General features: G+C 37.5%; 1 protein-coding gene across 3 annotated transcripts in view; it reads left to right on the plus strand.

Moving 5' to 3' along the window:
* LINGO2 (leucine rich repeat and Ig domain containing 2) overlaps positions 1 to 19,180 on the plus strand; it is a 585,167-nt gene that overhangs the window by 303,204 nt on the left and 262,783 nt on the right. For all 3 annotated transcript variants that reach the window (XM_063455170.1, XM_063455169.1, XM_063455171.1), the window contains one exon: positions 7,744 to 7,805. The gene's annotated coding sequence lies outside the window, so the exon portion shown is untranslated. The remainder of the gene's footprint in view (positions 1 to 7,743; positions 7,806 to 19,180) is intronic.

Raw genomic sequence — 19,180 nt, forward strand, 5'->3', positions numbered from 1 at the left:
CTGCAACATTATATCAAGTTCTACCCCTGTCTCTTATCTGCTGCCTATATCTATATATGGGAATTCTTTCTCTGCTCTTGGCAAACTATTTACGGTATATATTTCCCTCTTTAGCCATTTCAGGGGAGACTTTAACTGGTGACCTCTTGCCATCTATCCATTTTCAATATTTTATTCAATGTTGTAAATTCCAGAGAAGTGACAGTTCCCATTTAATATGAAAGAGTAAATATAGTGAGAAAGAAAATATCTGGTTTTGAGAGGACAAATTCATTGGCGTTTTCATTAAAGAAAAGTTTGCCTTTTTCACTTCACGAATAAAGACATACAGCGACACTATTTTCTCGGAGCAGCTGCAGACTGATTTAGAAGCAAAAAAACATTTTCTTTTTCCAATTAAATAATGTTTCCATGAAAGAAAGATCAAAAATGTCAACTCAAAGACAACTTCCTGGGTGAGCAGAGTAGCCTGTTTAGAAAATAGACATTGCAAAATAAAGTAAGTTTTTCATATTTATTTATAAAATAAAAAAAATTGCAACATACATCTATGAGATTAAAGGTGAGACAAAGCAAGATAAAATACTGCAGGAGAGTATGAATCCCCACGAATAAGTGAGTTATTTTAGACATTCTTCTATTCAAGGCTATCTGATCATGTTTGCTACAGCAAATCTAGACATCATGATACAGATGTAAAGATGAATTTGTTGTCCCCCTAGACATGACATTTGATCTATGGTGCCTCGGTTTATAGTTGACCTGAAGGGGACCGGGGACAGGCCAAAGAATTCTGTAATTTAACAGACCTATGCTTTCCATCTGCTCTTTTTACAGGGAAAACAGTCTAGCAGAGCTGCAGACAGCATTGTAGCTGGTACAATGTAAATAGCTGCCTGAACTGCTTGCTAACCTGTCATAAGAAGATAGCAGGAATTACATAAAACCCTAGAGTAACCTGAGATAGACTCCAATTGCCCCACCTTTTAAAACCAAACAATTTAAAGGCCATCAGACTCTGTATTCAGTACAATTTTCCGTTATCTCTCTCCATCTTCCTTGACAATGTAATGATTATTTGTAAAAGGTCTACCAAGACCTAGTATTGCAGATAAGCCTTATGTATTTCTTTTTTATTTCCAACAAAATGCACTTAAGCCATGACATTACTATTTTATCATTCTGTCAAAATAAAGAAAAATAGCTAAATTTTGTTTTTAAAATTTTTAACTTTTTTTTTCAAATATAATTTTTTTATTTGTATTGTAAAACGACAACAAATGTACGTCATCCTGTTACAAAAGTGTAAAAATTAACAGAGAGAGACAGAAATATGAACAATGGATTAGGGTAAGAATGAAATCTGCAGTTAAAGGGACACTCCAGATCCCGAAAAACACTTTTGTTTGCTTAAAAGCTTAATATGTTAAGAATGTGTCCTATTTTTGTTATCCTGAAAAGAGTGCAGATTTCAGTAAAAATTTACACTTTTATCGGTTAACCTGGCTACACCCCCTTGGCATTCAATCAGACAACTCGTCCTGTTACTTCCTGGTTTGTTTAGCTCAGTGGAGCAAAGCTCAAGTGGCAGCAATTGCACAGAGCGCCTGTCTTGCAAAGACTTATTTTTTTATTTTATTTTTATTCTTTATTTTTGGTTTGTCATTGCAGCATATGTGATAACCATAAAACATTACATGCATTTGTTGGACAACAATATAGATACAGGTTGGCATTTGTCATATGACTCCCATTGCTTTGGTAATTGGTGCTGGTAGGCATCCGTGCTGTTTTTCATGGGTGTCTAGCATTCCGACAACACCGTTTTATTAATAAACAATAACATATTGCAAAACAATACCATTAACATAAACAGAGTGTTATTTTAAGATTGTTCACAAGTCAGCCTCTTATGTAGCTGTATAGTTGCTCGTACATATGCAGTTTAATGACACTCTCACAAGAGGTAGAGAAAGAAAAGAAGAGGGGGGAAGGAAGGAAAGGATAGTGTCCCTCATATGGTCGGAGTTTGGGGTGTAGGTTTTTTTTATGCTTGCCGTGGTTAGGTTTCTGTGGTAAGTTTCAAGCCTTTTCTAGGTCGGTTGGCCCGGCAGGGGTTTCATGACTATGTCGGGTGAGTTTGTGCAATAGTTTTTGTTCCCTTCTTGGACAGTCATCTACTGGCCTGGACAGAAGCAATACCCATGGGTCTCTTATTACCAGTCTCTGGAATACCTTCTCCAAAAGGCCTCCCACCTCTTCCCAGAAGGACTGTGCTTTAAGGCAGTCCCACCACATGTGTTTATATAACCCCCTGTGTCAATATATATATCCCCCTGTAATAAGACAAACATGGGGTAGCTGGCAGCGATGTAACATAGCTGTGTGATACAAACATAATATACAAACACAAAAATAAAGCACCGCACTTACAGCTGCTGTGAGCGCGGTGCTTTATTTTTGTGTTTGTATTGTTTATTGTATGAACAAGGTTCTTTTACTAAATTTAACAAAACACATGTACAGAGACATGCAGCCATGGTTTCCATGAGCAGTGATCACTAAGATTACACGAGTTTACCTGCTACCGACAATTTTATTGTGGAGGAGATGTGAAGAATGCATATATTTATTTAGTTTGTGGGCATGGTGGAAGTAAAACTAACAGTACTTTTTCTACACAGCCACTTTATAGAATTTACTACATTGAAAACTTCCAGACACTATCTAGTCTACACAGGGACTCTCTTATCAGACATGTATTAAAGCTAATTTCATGGCTATGGTGCAAGGCAAGCACAGGTGCCATCCAAGTGTAATCTGTTAAAATGTTTTAGCACAATTTGATAATTATCTGGGTCACACCAGGTACCCACACTGTTTCTGGTCTTCTTAGAGCATACTACAGTATGCAAAGCTATAGTTTAATAACATCTGGGGTAAAACATTCTATAACAGACAGACAGACAGATATGCTATGGTGCACACTGCATATCCATGTAGTGACACACACCAAAGCTCCATCCGGCCTGCCAGATGTTGCTGAACTACAACTCAGCCTATCTATTTAATTCATAGAATAATTGGAGTTGTAGCTCAACAACATCTGGAGGGCTGGAGTTTGGGGAAGCCTGCTCTAGTACATCTGAGGACCACGAAGGTGTCATATAAATGTATTCTATTCACAGCATAAATCTGCACATGCAAACACCTGGCACCATGACCATGAGTGGTCATCGTGTTTGTAGTAATCCTTAAAAGTTAATTAGTGGCTTTCATGAGGATATGTACGAACTTGTAGTTTCAAAGCTCACAGCACGGTTGCTTTAGATATTCCTGTGCTAGGATGTATCTGTAAACATTATGCTATTTGTAGATCATATGAGTGGAGGTTTGAAAGATCTGACACAGTGACTTCATGGAAAATCTTAATTATCATAAATATTGACATCTTTGGGGAGAAACTATAGAATCACAAACGTTGCAATTTAATAATTCAGACACTAAACCCTGCTATGATGTGATAATATAAAGAATGCACCAACACCCAGAGTTTTATGTACACAAACAAGCTGTGCCAAATGTATTGAAAGGAATAGCATACGCAATCATTTCTTTAGAGATAAAAAAAAAAACTCTTTAAAGAATTTTCCCAGTTTTCCATCTATCCTTCGAACCAACACTGTGTGGCTCTGGATACTAGCCAGTTGTATGAACACAAACATGAGTTATTTGATCATTCTCGGCAGATGTCTTATCCATAAGCTCCATGACTTTGTCCTAGACTCTATTATTTCTGTATTGACTTGACACATGACTTGGAGATATATAGCCTGACTTATGTGCACATTTACTCTCAGAGATTCCTGGAAATGAGTGTGTGCTACTGTACAGAGCTTTATTAATTGTTATGAAAGTATTGATATTGTTGTGACTGCAAACAACCAAGGCTTTTATGTTATGTCAAAGAAAGATATTGTTCAATATTGCTTACATTGCCTGCCATGTTGTCCTCTATCAATCTACTAGCCTTATGGGTTGTATGAAAAATATATAAAGCATCTCATAAAAAGGAAATACACTGGGCAGATGTATATTCCTGTGAATACTTGTTGTATGAGTTTATGTTTGTGATTTTTGCCTTTTATATTTCTTGTTTGTTTTTCATTTTGGAAATAAGATTTTTAGATACATTTTTCTCAGGTATTAGGATAAATTAACTAAGAAGACAGAGTTTACTAACAGAACACTGGCTCACTGAAGGGATAAGGAACAGTATGGGCACTAAATCACAGCTTTTGTATCTGGTACTAAAGTAATCTAAGTAGATGTTAATTTCAAGAAAACAGTCCAAGCATGCTACCGCTAATGAATTGACAAGCAGTTTCTCATGGATTATTCAAGCAAAGTATGCACTCAGTAATAACAGTCGGCGCTTAGACTAAAATAATGAACATCTTGAGGGACAACGTAGTAGGTAAGAAAAATAGATTTTGCTTTTGGGTATGTCATTGAAATACGTCCACAATCATTTTTTTTTTTTTAAGTGAACTACAGACTTACCTCCATGTTCATTAGAAATGAATGCGAGCTATGCTCATAGGTTATTTGTTTTAATTTCCCCTCCCCTTCATTTTACTGAACAGAAGGAAAATGTATAAAATGTCTAGAGTTGTGTGAAGGGTGTTAAGACATGTGTGTATATGTGCACATGTATGTGTATGTGTATGAACGTACAAATTTGTGTGTGTATGTGTGTTTGTATGTGTGTATCGGTGTGTGCATCATATATGTACAATTGTATGTGTTTGTGTGAGTGTTTGTACAAGTCTGTGTGTGTAACACAGCTGACATTTGTGTGTAAGCTTTGCTAAACCAACAAATACCAGCATAACACCAATGCCTGCACGTTTGGTAAAATACTTTAAAACCTGTATATTCAGCTACAAATCATCACTAACATTACTTGTAGAAATTATGGAGCTGTTGACCAGTGAACTGACATTTGAATTGTAAATGAAAGCCAAGAAGACCCACGCTAGAAACATAGATGTGTAAGGACATATTCTTACTGAACTCTACTTGTTTAAATAGGTACTTAATGAATCAGTTTATGTGTATAGCTCATGCTCATGCAGTCTCACTGCTCAATTATCTGTCACTTTGGAGTTACATCTACTGTATTTGTTTATGTAACCATAGTCACACCTCTCTGTAGGTGACTTTCACAGCCTTCCTAAACACTTCTTGTAAAGAGTCATCTAATGTTTACACTTCCTTTATTTCAAATTATGTTTAATTTGTAATTTCTTGTCTCTTGCTCTGCTAATAGCTTGCTAGACCTTGCAGAAGCCTCCTGTATGTAACGAAAGTGCCATTTAGAGAGCATTAGATAAAAACGTTTAAAGTAAGTTACATCTGAGTGAAAAGGAAACCATTTTATTTTCATGCAGGCTGTGTCAGTCACAGTCAGAGGGGAGGTGGCAAGGACTGCATAAACAGAAACAAAAAGGATTTAACTCCTTAATAGTAGTGCATTGAGGCATGATCTATACACAAAAACTGCTTTATTAAGCCAAAGTTGTTTTGGCGACGATAGTTTTCCTTTAATATCGATTAATTTTACATCTCTATGCTTGTTACGAGAGATATCCATCATTAGAGAATATCAGAGAATCTCTGTGGTTATGTCCTAATATCTTGCAAGTATTATATATTGTCCTTATTTCCTGTCAGAAAACATCAACACGTTTTCAAATGGTTATGGGAACACAATTGTGTTTATTTGCAACCTATCAAATGTCAGAAAATAAAAATGTAGGAAGACTTTAAAGGTACAAACCGCATCTTTGTCATTTCAAATCACTTTTTACACATTATTTCTGAATCCCTCCATTACTGATTTTTTGTTTAGTTGTTTTGTTTTGACTCATTAGATGACATTAGGGGGTCTTCTTATTAAACTCACTGCCATGCCATTCATGCATATGCTATGAGTAATAAACCTCAAAGCAGTGCATGGCCAATGTAATAGTCTACAAGCTGCATTTAAAACTGCAGATTCAGATTGAACTATTTGGATTATTTGTGCATTGAGGAGGAGGATTATTAAGACACCAGAGAGCCTTATGTAAAAAAAAAGAGGAGACACAAAGTAGAGCGATAATGCAGTCATGTAGAAGGAACCAGAGTTACAAAATTTCTACTATATTGACCTAAAATATCTTTGAATTCACTTAGAGTTTCTGTGATTTTAGATTTGTGAATAATCGATTATTTTCTTGATTGGATGGGTAGGCAGAAGTATGCTTTACAGCCAAAGCAGAACGATGTAAAATATTTACCTGGTAGTAATTGAAGGGGTCAAAGCTTGTCACTATATAGCATGTTTGTCATAAATGTCAGTGTGAAACAATGCATGGTCTTTAATCAGCATTATGTTTTGATTCACGGCAACATAAAAATACATTCAATGTGAAAAAAACAAAGTCTCTAGGCTTGCATTTGCATTCAACAGGATTGTGAACACTGCCTTTTCAGACACTGTACATGTGATAAGCATACTAAAGCCATCTCACAAAACTTCATATCCATATGCAGTGCTTTGATCATTCTCTATAGCTTAGTTACAAAGGCTCCATAGCTGCAGGCCAAATTCTCAGGAATGGTTCTCATACTGGATATATAAACATATTATTTTATCAAGACAAACCTGCACATTTAGAGATTTAGCAGGTGACACACAAACAGGCAGATATGCTGGATAGACTGACAGAGAACTTGAGAAACAGAGAGAGAGACCGATAGATCGAGAGACTGGCACATGTGTATTTGTGTATGTATGTATGTGAGTGTATATATATATATATATATATATATATATATATATATATATTTATATCACCCAAGTAGAGGCGCACTCAAAGATTTATATTCCAAACAAAGTGTTTGCTGTTTATTCAGCTAGTGTATAATTCAGTCAACGTTTCAGTCTCAAAGAGAGACTTTTATCAAGTCTCTCTGTGAGACTGAACCGTTGACTGAATTATGAAATAGCTAAATAAGCAGCAAACAGTTTGTTTGGAATACAAATCCTTGAGTGTGTCTCTTCTTGGTTGATGTATATGTGACTGGAGGTTTGGCACCTGGTCAACTGAGTGTTTGTTATTTAAAAGGAGTGCTCGGCCTTTGGCAGGCATATATATTAGGTAGCAGGTTTTTGTTCTGTATTGACTCACTTTTGCTTCTTGTATGTTTTATGACCCATTTATTATAAATAAATCACAATTAAACTGTGTGGATTTACACAACGGTTGTATCTCATCATTATTTGTGAACAGAATGCCCATGGAATTCCAACCACTTTGCTTCTAATGTACCCACAGGATCGCTCTGAGGTTAAACCAAGTAAAAGTAATTGCAAGAACAATTTAGTATATGCACATTGCTAATAGCCAGACGATCTACATTGATCTAAACTGCTGATAACATTAGAACATTTACTGAATATGTTTTATTTGTACTTCTTTATATTAGGTTCCAGATAGCCATATAACTCATGTGGTTGTGGCATTGCAGTTATCGGTGCTTGATCAGGTCACCAGAAGTATGAGTATGCAATATAAAACCTGACACTCACTAATACTCATCACAACAATAGTTGGATTTCTTCAACTACTGTGCAAGTTTTGTAAATTAACATCTATACAAATGTGGATTTTATATCTAATTTATTTCTTGCAGGTTACTTGCATAGACTGGACTTGGTGGTAGTCATAAAGATTTGGTGGACTCCCACTGACTAGGTGAGTAGACCTACATAATTTCCACAATAATCAATGCTGGTTCTAGTGCTTGCATTAATTCTCTACCGTGAGATGCTGGCATGGTGGCATGGGGACATTTACCCCCCCCAGGCAACTAGTATGGAAACGTTTGTTGATTGCATCTTCATAGCACAATACTAAATATATTATGTAAATATAGCATTTTTTTTTGTAGTCCATTAATTGCAGCATTGGTATAAAACATAAAATGTCATATTAAGAAAGGGAGCAAAGTGTGCTTAGACAATGTACTTGTTTTGCGTCAATTTGGGCTACATGTTTGTAGTTGCTCCCAAGGACAAAACTAGCCAGTCCCCCACTGATTTTAGTCCAAATATGTTACTAGTTCTACCACATATATTTGTTATTTAATGTGGAAATTGCATGAACTGTTTTGAACTTGGTTTTTCAATAATATGTAAAAAATATATATTGAATATATATTTATATATATAAATATAAAAATATATTATAAAATATATTATATTGTAGGAGTCACGATGAGTAGGAATATCGTGATTTTTTTTCAACTTTAAAAAAAATACAAGATTTGGAGTGTCTCTGATCAGTCATTAAATGTGTCTAAAATTTATTTTTCTAGCACTGATTCCATGAGCGATATTTTTTGTTTACTGAGTCGACTAATGGATTTCTAAAATGATTGTGTCTGTAAAAGATCACAGGGATCTTTGTGACTAATACACAGGGACACAAACTAAAGTTTTATCGGCATACATTCGCTTTTAAGTTCTTTCCAAATGGCTCCATGCTACAGCCACCGCATGCTCTCACTGAATTTAATCACATCGGAATTATTGGCTTGTAACTGCACATACTGCAATTAGTGTCACTTTGTATCTCGGAAATTTGGCACCTCTGTATTTGGAACAAGAATGGGTTTAGGACATTATGCAATGCAAGTGTACAACCACACATAAGTGTTTCATCTGTTTAACAATCATCATCCTGGTTAAATCCTCCTGGCTAGGCTTTTGGCAAGCTTTTATAGGCCTGCTATCCAAGCAATTGTGCGCGTTCTGGGACAGGGCATCTATCGGCTCTATTGGATTTCAAGGCTAAGCAAAGTAAACAATAAACAAGTAATGAACTGCATTTAACATATAATGCCGATAAGTCTTTAAATCGCAGTCTTTGCTCAAAATACCCTTCTAGGAGGCCACGGCATGATTATCTGGACTATTGTTTCTGTATTTACATCTCACAATATGATTTTTATTGACATTTTTGATGTTGTTGCAATTGTGCATTTGCTCTTTTTAATGTGTATAAACAAGGGCTCTTTTAATCATATTATCTCATTATCTCAATGGTTATACATGCTTAGAGTGACAGCACTAAACTACATAGATGTCCTGTATATCTCTATCAAAGGTTATGGCTGATTTGATCCAACAGAATTGTTCTGTTTCATAGTTCCTTAGACCCTCGGTTGAACACTCCTTTTACTCTATTCCCCAGCTATCTCGTTTTACATCCTATAGCTCTCACCTTGGACATCTTTATATCTGGCAACTAACATTTTAGTGGAGGTCATGAGCTTGCTGTAGGGGTTTCCACAAAGATTTCTGGCTCAAAAAAAACTACAGTCTAGTGAAATTATGTTTGTTTTGTCTGCTTTGCCTCTGTGGCTGTTGGTTTATCTTTCAGTCATTCTTTCTGTGGATTTGTATAGTACAAAGACAGAGCAAACTCTGCTTCGATCTATATATATCCTCTAGTGTTATCTTCATTATGCAACAGTTTTAATATATCTTGATAGAATATAGTCAATTAATTAATTAATTTCAGATTGGTTCAAGAGTATTGGGAAATGGGGAACTGAAAGATTCAATGTAAATCCTTGCATTTTAATTTTTGAATATATCTGGCATGGGTAAAGTATCAGAGCATTGTCATGGTAAGGTGGCAGCAGTGCGTTGCGATTGTCAGCGTTGCCAGAACAATATAAGTGGTCTGCTTCCACCACAGATGCTTCCAGGCATTAAGGTGCTCTGGGCAGGTCTGAGGGATCTTTGATGTCCACACCTGATGCCGGCAAAGTGGTAGTGCCTCTCTGGGCTTGCACTCAAGAAGCTTCAGTCCTTCATGGCCTGATCAGGGAACTCCTTTTATCTCCCCAGTCAGACTCAGCCCATTGCAGCCATTGATCACTCTGGTCAGTCTGGGTCTGCCAGGCCAAAGCAATGCAATTTTATTATTATTATTATTATTATTATTATTATTGCCATTTATATAGCGCCAACAGATTCCGTAGCGCTTTACAATTTTATAAGAGGGGAGATTTAACTATAAATAGGACAGTTACAAGAAAACGTAGAGGAAAGATAGGTTGAAGAGGACCCTGCTCAAACAAGCTTACAGTCTGTATGAGGTGGGGTGTAAAACACAATGGGACAGGAAAGTGTGTTTAAAGTGTGTAAAAGTGTGTTACTCTCAGATTTGGGTTACAGTGTGATTGGAGGTATATGGGGTTGTAATGAACTGGGAGGCATGTTTATTGCACATATTCTTGGTTATGTAGAACTTTAAATAATCTCAATTATGTTGTCATGGTGCCAGGAGGCCCCCGGTGAAATATAGTGTAAGGAATACAGCTTTGTATTTCTTACATTATAGAAGCCCTTTAAGCTCTGGCCATAAATACTACTATGGGAGAGATTATTCAAGGTACAAATAGGTAAGTAATGAGCAATCACCATGGAAACCAATTGAAACTGTCTATTACCATTTTGCACCAAGACTTCTACCTGTGTAGCCTTATAAATTCCCACTAATATATCATTAGTGCATATGCAAATACTTAAAAGGAACACTCCAATAACCATACACCTATTTGAGTGTTCTCTAGCTTAGGCAGTGGGGCTGGGAATTGGTGTAGGGAGGACTAACATGTGTTCACTACTTATAATGTGGGAAGGGGCACCACAGCACATCTGCATTCATAACCACTACAGCACTCTGTAGTGGTTTTTGTTCTTGATGTGTTCTTTAAAACAACAACAAACATAGTTTTTTTTTGTTTGTTTTTTCAATTAACAAAAAAGAGGGAATATTGTTTGAACCATATGACTGCCTCATCGTCAAAACGCACGTTGCTATTGTTTAAAGGCAAGTTCAATATAATCTATTCATGTTTGCGTGCAATCAATACTGATAGGACCTTGACAGTCACTTAGTGATTTTTAAAACTGATAGAAAGGCCTTTGACTTTAAGATCAATATCATTTAATATATTCCCATTTTGTAACAAAGAAAGAAAAACAACAGACATTAGTCTCTTTTGTTTCAGCTGTGCCACAGTGCTGCACAAGTTTTAATTATTTGACGTGAAACTCCTTTTTTGTTCTTTCAGAAAAGAAACCCTGATTACACCGTTTCAATATTTCTTAATTAAACTTCTGTTGTGTTTGTTAGACAGATTATATGCTTGGATACACTGCAGGCTGCTGGACATGGTCATTATCAGTTCGTAAACTTCTTCCCTTAGGGATTTACTGATGATCAAAGAAGTGCAGATCACCAACTAACTAGCTTTTAATGACTTTCCAGACGATGATTAAGACTCCCAACATGTAGTATGCAGGATTATTCTGGGAAATCATCACTCGTGCTCTTAATTTTGAGTGTAAATAATTTTAAACCTGGAACGTGAAAATAAGCAGACATCTAGGTTCAGTAGTACATATGGATTGCAGAAACATGGAAAAGTCTGGCATAATGTCAGAATATATGCTATTGAAGGGATTTACCACACCGTTCGCCTAGATACTAAATCTCCAAGTTAACCACAAATCGTAATTCGCAGTATGATAACGTGTGCATGAATAGTAAAATAAATTACACTAGAAAAACTATGCCCCAATTCCCACTGCATAAAGAATGGGAGCTAGAGACTATGCAGTGTGGTAGAGTACAGCAGTGAGTCCATTCTACCAGTTATGTTGTTGTGTGGACTCCGGTAGCTAGATACAATTTGAGGATTGGGCTGTTCTCATTCTTGAATGTGATTGTCTGTGGTAGGCCTACGGATGTTATGGACCATCACATTGTCTACATATGATGAAGCACTGAAGTTCAAATAAGTACGGTATCAATTCTGTTATCCTCATTCCCAGGGCTAATGTATATAACCATAGTTTTCTCTTGCTATTTTGATGTTGTTCTGCTATACATAGATTAAAAAAGGGAAAAAGGGTCTTCTCTACACAAGTGTACATATACACGTTACAATATTAAAATATAGGACTATTTAGTAGTTAAACATACTTGGCATTATTTCCCTGGGTATATCAATAGTTCCATTACCTTTAGTGGAAGGGATCCATGTTTTTGTGCATACTGTTATCAAAAAAAGGTTGTAAATAGATGCACAGAGTTGCAGTAAAATCTAGATCCCCAAGAACACTGAGGGTCTGCTATCCCCAATTTATTGCAGTTGTCCAGTGAAAAAAATGGAAGGCTATGCTTCACAAAATGCATCACATGCCATAATTTTCTATAGCTAAACAGATCATGCAAAGAGTCATCAGGAAGGAAACCTATCAAGCTCAGAACATAATTCAAACATTTCCCTTGAAAAGATCAGGGGGACCTTTATCTCATTTCCCCCTACTATAAATGCTAAGAGAACAGATTTCAATAGCAATCTGGAACCCTAAAAATATTTGTGCATAGTATTATTGGAGTACGCACTGTCCTTTCATTGCAGTATTGTATTTGATAACAGAAGTTGTAAGTTGCATTTAAAATAGCACACAAGGCTGTGAATTACATTTACCGTATATACTCGAGTATAAGCCGACCCGAATATAAGCCGAGGCCCCTAATTTTTCCCAAAAAAACTGGGAAAACTTATTGACTCGAGTATAAGACTAGGGTGGGAAATGCAGCAGCTACTGGTAAATTTCTAAATAAAATTAGATCCTAAAAAAAATATATTAATTGAATATTTATTTACAGTGTGTGTATAATGAATGCAGTGTGTGCGTATGAGTGCAGCGTGTGTGTATGAGTGCAGTGTGTGTATGAGTGCAGCGTGTGTATGAGTGCAGCGTGTGTATGAGTGCAGTGTGTGTGTGTATGAATGCAGTGTGTGTGTGTATGAATGCAGTGTGTGTGTGTATGAATGCAGTGTGTGTATGAGTGCAGTGTGTGTGTGTATGAATGCAGTGTGTGTGTATGAGTGCAGTGTGTGTGTGTATGAGTGCAGTGTGTGTGTGTATGAGTGCAGTGTGTGTGTGTATGAGTGCAGTGTGTGTATGAATGCAGTGTGTGTATGAATGCAGTGTATGAATGCAGTGTGTGCAGGGCCGGTGCAAGGATATTTGCCCCCCCCCCATATGTCCTGACCTCCCCTCCTCCGCCCTCAGTGGTCCTTACTTCCCCCTCCCCTCCCCTAGTGGTCCTTACTTCCCCCTCCCCTCCCCTAGTGGTCCTTATCCCCCCCTCCCTCCCATAGTGGTCCTTATCCCCCCCTCCCTCCCATAGTGGTCCTTATCCCCCTCCCTCCCATAGTGGTCCTTATCCCCCCCTCCCTCCCTCCCATAGTGGTCCTTATCCCCCCCTCCCTCCCTCCCATAGTGGTCCTTATCCCCCCCTCCCTCCCATAGTGTTCCTTTTCTCCCCCCCTCCCTCCCATAGTGGTCCTTATCCCACCCCCCTCCCTCCGATAGTGGTCCTTATCCCACCCCCCTCCCTCCGATAGTGGTCCTTATCCCCCCTCCCTTCCATAGTGGTCCTTATCCCCCCCTCCCTCCCATAGTGGTCCTTATCCCCCCCTCCCTCCCATAGTGGTCCTTATACCCCCCCTCCCTCCCATAGTGGTCCTTATCCCCCCCTCCCTCCCTCCCATAGTGGTCCTTATCCCCCCCTCCCTCCCTCCCATAGTGGTCCTTATCCCCCCCTCCCTCCCATAGTGTTCCTTTTCTCCCCCCCTCCCTCCCATAGTGGTCCTTATCCCACCCCCCTCCCTCCGATAGTGGTCCTTATCCCACCCCCCTCCCTCCGATAGTGGTCCTTATCCCCCCTCCCTTCCATAGTGGTCCTTATCCCCCCCTCCCTCCCATAGTGGTCCTTATCCCCCCCTCCCTCCCATAGTGGTCCTTATCCCCCCCTCCCTCCCATAGCGGTCCTTATACCCCCCTCCCTCCCATAGTGGTCCTTATCCCACCCCCTCCCTCCCATAGTGGTCCTTATACCCCCCCCAACCCACAGTGGTCCTTATACCCCCTTTTTTATTATTATTTTTTTTTTATTATTATTATTATTTTATTTATATTTTTATTTATTTTTTGTCCCCCCTCCCTGCTTGATACATGGCAGGGAGGGGGGCTCTCCTTCCCTGGTGGTCCAGTGGCAGTTCAGTGGGGGAGAGGGGAGCTGGCAGAGCTGTAACTTACCTGTTCTGCAGCTCCTGTCAGCTCTCTCCTCCTCCGCGCCGTCCGTGCAGCTCCTTCTATCAGCTCACACTGTAAGTCTCGCGAGAGCCGCGGCTCTCGCGAGACTTACACTGGGAGCTGACCGAGGTGCTGAACGGACGGCGCGGAGGAGGAGAGAGCTGACAGGAGCTGCAGAACAGGTAAGTTACAGCTCTGCCAGCTACCCTCTCCCCCAGTCTGTATTATGGCAATGTAAATTGCCATAATACAGACCTTGACTCGAGTATAAGCCGAGTTGGGGTTTTTCAGCCCAAAAAATGGGCTGAAAAACTCGGCTTATACTCGAGTATATACGGTATATGCAATATACAGTCTCTCCTGTCAGCGATTACTTTTATATGTATGTTATAACATGCTATAAAAGGTCACAATCAGATAAAAAAAATAACTAAACAGAATATGAAAGGAAAAAATGAGGTAGCTTTGAAGCCAAACCTATGAGTGTTACATGACACAAGTTTCACAAGACATCTTACACTGTATTTAATTTACATGACAATGGATAGGTAATCCAGAACTTGATATTGGATTCCATATGGTGTAACACACCTTTTATGTTGATGTGGATTATTAAATGTATCCAAACATCAGTTTGCCAGTTTCCTAACATTCACATTCACATTCACAAAAGAATGAAGAAACCTAAAGCAATATGTTGCATTCGGTTTTGTATTTTTTTACTGAGCCATGAGATCATATTGTAGCTGAACACTGTGTTCTGAAGACACAGAGAGAGAGCCATATGAGAAGTACTCTGCTGCTTGGCTCTCGAGACTCTAGTTGTTCCTTTAATGCCTTGATATAGATTCCTAGCGTAATGGGACCCTATTCATAGCTGTTATCCTGAGCTCTGCTGAACCATTACTTCTACCACACTATACACAGAGGAATGAGGTAAATTCATTGTTGTGCAATAGCAAATGCTACAAAGGAAAATGAAGAAGGTTTATGGAAAGCAATAAATATGTACCTATAAAAGGTTTCATGTAAAAAAACAATTAGCAAATATTACCAGGGAACAAAATTTAGTTGATATACACAGAATACTGTTGAAACCGAGTCAGTATGTCACAACCCGTACAGTAAAGTTTTGACTGAATAATATGGTCAGGGCTACTCTATGCCAGTGGAGGGCACTTGGGAATGCTGGAGCTTGCCAGTGGTATAGTAAACTTTTGAAATCGTCCTTGGTCCTTACAGCACCCAGGACTGGTGCTACCTTAAAGGGACACTATAGTCACCTGAACAACTTTAGCTTAGTGAAGCAGTTTTGGTGTATAGAACATGCCCCTGCAGCATCACTGCTCAATCCTCTGCCATTTAGGAGTTAAATCCCTTTGTTTATGAACCCTAGTCACACCTCCCTGCATGTGACTTGCACAGCCTTTCATAAACACTTCCTGTAAAGAGAGCCCTATTAAGGCTTTCTTTATTGCAAGTTCTGTTTAATTAAGATTTTCTTATCCCCTGCTATGTTAATAGCTTGCTAGACCCTGCAAGAGCCTCCTGTATGTGATTAAAGTTCAATTTAGAGATTGAGATACAATTGTTTAATGTAAATGACATCTGTTTGAAAGTGAAACACGTTTTTTTTCATACAGGCTCTGTCAATCATAGCCGGGGGAGGTGTGGCTAGGGCTGCATAAACAGAAACAAAGTGATTTAACTCCTAAATGACAGTGAATTGAGCAGTGAAATTGCAGGGGAATGATCTATACACTAAAACTGCTTTATTTAGCTAAAGTAATTTAGGTGACTATAGTGTTCCTTTAAGACTGAACAGGCAGCTGCATATGCAGCCCTGGCGGGGTCTCAATATCTGAGGATACTGCTGAAACCCACAAAATGTGCAAGTTACCTTTTATTTAATATATCACCAAATCAGCAGATTGTAGATGTATCTCATTAACCACTGCTATACTGTCTGGTGCTAGTTTTTCTATGATCATCCCTCTTACAGCTGCAGTTATAACATTTTCGGTTACAGTTGCAGGTTTTTCAACCCTCTGTAAGTATGCGTGCTGGTATGGAAGTTTCTCCCTCCTAATGGCTCATTCACGTTCTTTTGATAAAAGTGAACTTTAATCAACCTGCCTAGTTTAGATGCAAGTATCGGCGTAAAGGGTAACTGTCACAAATAAAAATTGATAGTACTGTGAAAATCGTTGTACATTGTGTACATAGTACATTGTGCTAGCATTTAAATATGATATTACAGATATTGAAGATATTCTGAAACTCTGCATAAAATAGAAGGGAATGAGCACCCTGCCATTAAGAGTATGCATATACACACTGCAGAAGCACCATGGTTACTTCATTAAGTGCTTTTCTGTAAGCAGCTGTCAGTCGAGTCAATCATAAAACATCAAAATGCAGAGAATTTTAGTTCTCGTTAATAGTACTGTAAGCCTTTTTCCAAGTATCAACATCTATAAGGCTATTTGCACCCAGGGCAGGGGTTTTGATTTCAAAAACATTTTTATCTGCTAGAAATTCAGCTAGGGTGGAAATGGCAATTATTGGACAGCCATTCAGAAAATAAGTGACAATAAGATCTGTCATATAAATTGTATGGCAAAAAGCAGCACTCTAAAAATAAAAGCCATTACAGCCATTTGGGTGTTTATTAGGCAACTTGTTATCTTATAGTATCTTCGTGAGAACCATTCATTCTACTTTCCCACATTTGAATTTGTTTGTGCCAATTTGTTGTGTCCAGATGGGTCTAGTAATAGGATAATAAATGTTTGTTTTTTTGTTTGTTTTTTATGAAATATTGATTGTGACAAATATTAGGTACTGTGTTTTCTGAAAATTACAGACAATGAAATACACTGTAATAAATGTGTAAATGCTGTTATGTGCACCTGTCTGGCAAAAATGGACTTTACAGAGCAGACATTTTTACTTATAGATTGTACAAGCCCAATTCTAACACAATGTATAGGTCCAGTTTTACTTATACTTATTTTTTTTTATCTATACTTATTTTTCAGCCTCTAATATGATGCTGGTTGAGTAGATATTAGCTGCACAGGTATTGCCTGTCACTTCACACAACCCTAAATACCAATGATGTAGTGTGTGTATGTGTGTGTTTGTGTGTGTGTCATTTTGTTTGCCTGTCATACTACTAATCTATCTACATATAGTTCTTTTGTTTCTTAACCCTTTAAGACCGGAGAGCGTACTATTACGCCCTATTTTAAGCGGCTCTAAGCGCCGCCGGGCGTAATAGTATGCCCTCCGGTCTTTTGTTACTTACTCCCAGGGAGCCCCCCGCGGCACGTCCTTCCTCCTGGGGGGCTTCCCGGCCATGTGAGAGTGAGGTCCAGCGGTTAGCTGGCTAAGGCATTGCCAGCAGGGGAACTAACTGTAATGACAGTTAGTCCCCCTGCTGGCTGAAATCAAATTAAAAAAAAGTTAATAAGTGTAAAAAAATAATAATTATATACTTAGATCATATATATATATATATATATATATTATATATATATATGATCTAAGTATATATATACACATATACATACACATACATACACTGTCTAGGTGTATTTTACTATTAATATATATAATTATATATATATATATATATTCATATCAAATTACACGTAGAATTATACTGATTATATATATATAATTATTGTTATATATATATTTATATATAATATAAAAAAGTATGTAAATACGTTAAAAAATAAAATTAAAAAAGAATTAATTTAAAATTATATAGATGTGTGTTATTTCGTTCTAACTGTATTGTGATATTAAAATATATATATATATATATATATATATATATATTTATATCAAAATACACATAGAACGAAATAATATATATATCTATATACATAAATATATACGTATATATCACTATATATATACCTATATATAAATAAAAATATTTTTAAAAAATTATATATATATGTATATATATACATACATATACACATACGTATATATATACATATATTAATTCTACACATATATTTGTCATATTTTTACATAATTAGGTATCTTAATTAATTACAATTAGCGGGACCTGCCTGACAACCCATGCCGAAAGTAAAGGGAATTTAATTTGCTAGCACTAAATTTAACCCTATAACTTTCCAAGACACCATAAAACCTGTACATTGGGGGTACTGTTCTACTCGGGAGACTTCGCTGAACACAAATACTGTTTCAAAACAGTAAAATGTATTACAACTATGATATCGCCAGTAAAATTGACATTTTTTGAATTTTTCACGCACAAACAGCACTTAAACGGACGATATTATTGCTGCAATACTTTTTACTGTTTTCAAACGCAAATATTTGTGTTCAGCAAAGTCTCCCGAGTACAACAGTACCCCTCATGTACAGGTTTTATGGTGTTTTCAAAAGTTACAGCGTCAAATATACGGCTTGTGTTTCATTTTTTTCACATTAAAATTCGCCAGATTGGTTACATTGCCTTTGAGACCCTATGGTAGCCCAAGAATGAAAATTACCCCTATGATGGCATACCATTTGCAATAGTAGACAACCCAAGGTATTGCAAATGGGGTATGTCCAGTCTTTTTTAGTAGCCATTTGGTCACAAACACTGGTGAAAATTTTTCACATACAAACAAATACTAACGCTAACTTTGGCCAGTGTTTGTGACAAAATGGCTACTAAAAAAGACTGGACATACCCCATTTGCAATACCTTGTGTTGTCTACTATTGCAAATGGTATGCCATTATGGGTGTAAATTTTATTCCTGGGCTACTATACAGTCCCAAAGGCAACGTAGCCAATCTGGCGAATTTCAATTTCAAATGTAACGTGCTATATTTGACCCTGTAACTTCCCAAAACACCATAAAACCTGTACATAGGGGGTACTGTTTTACATGTGAGACTT

This window comes from Pelobates fuscus, chromosome 5, assembly GCF_036172605.1.
Source record: "Pelobates fuscus isolate aPelFus1 chromosome 5, aPelFus1.pri, whole genome shotgun sequence".
Lineage (NCBI taxonomy): Eukaryota > Metazoa > Chordata > Amphibia > Anura > Pelobatidae > Pelobates > Pelobates fuscus.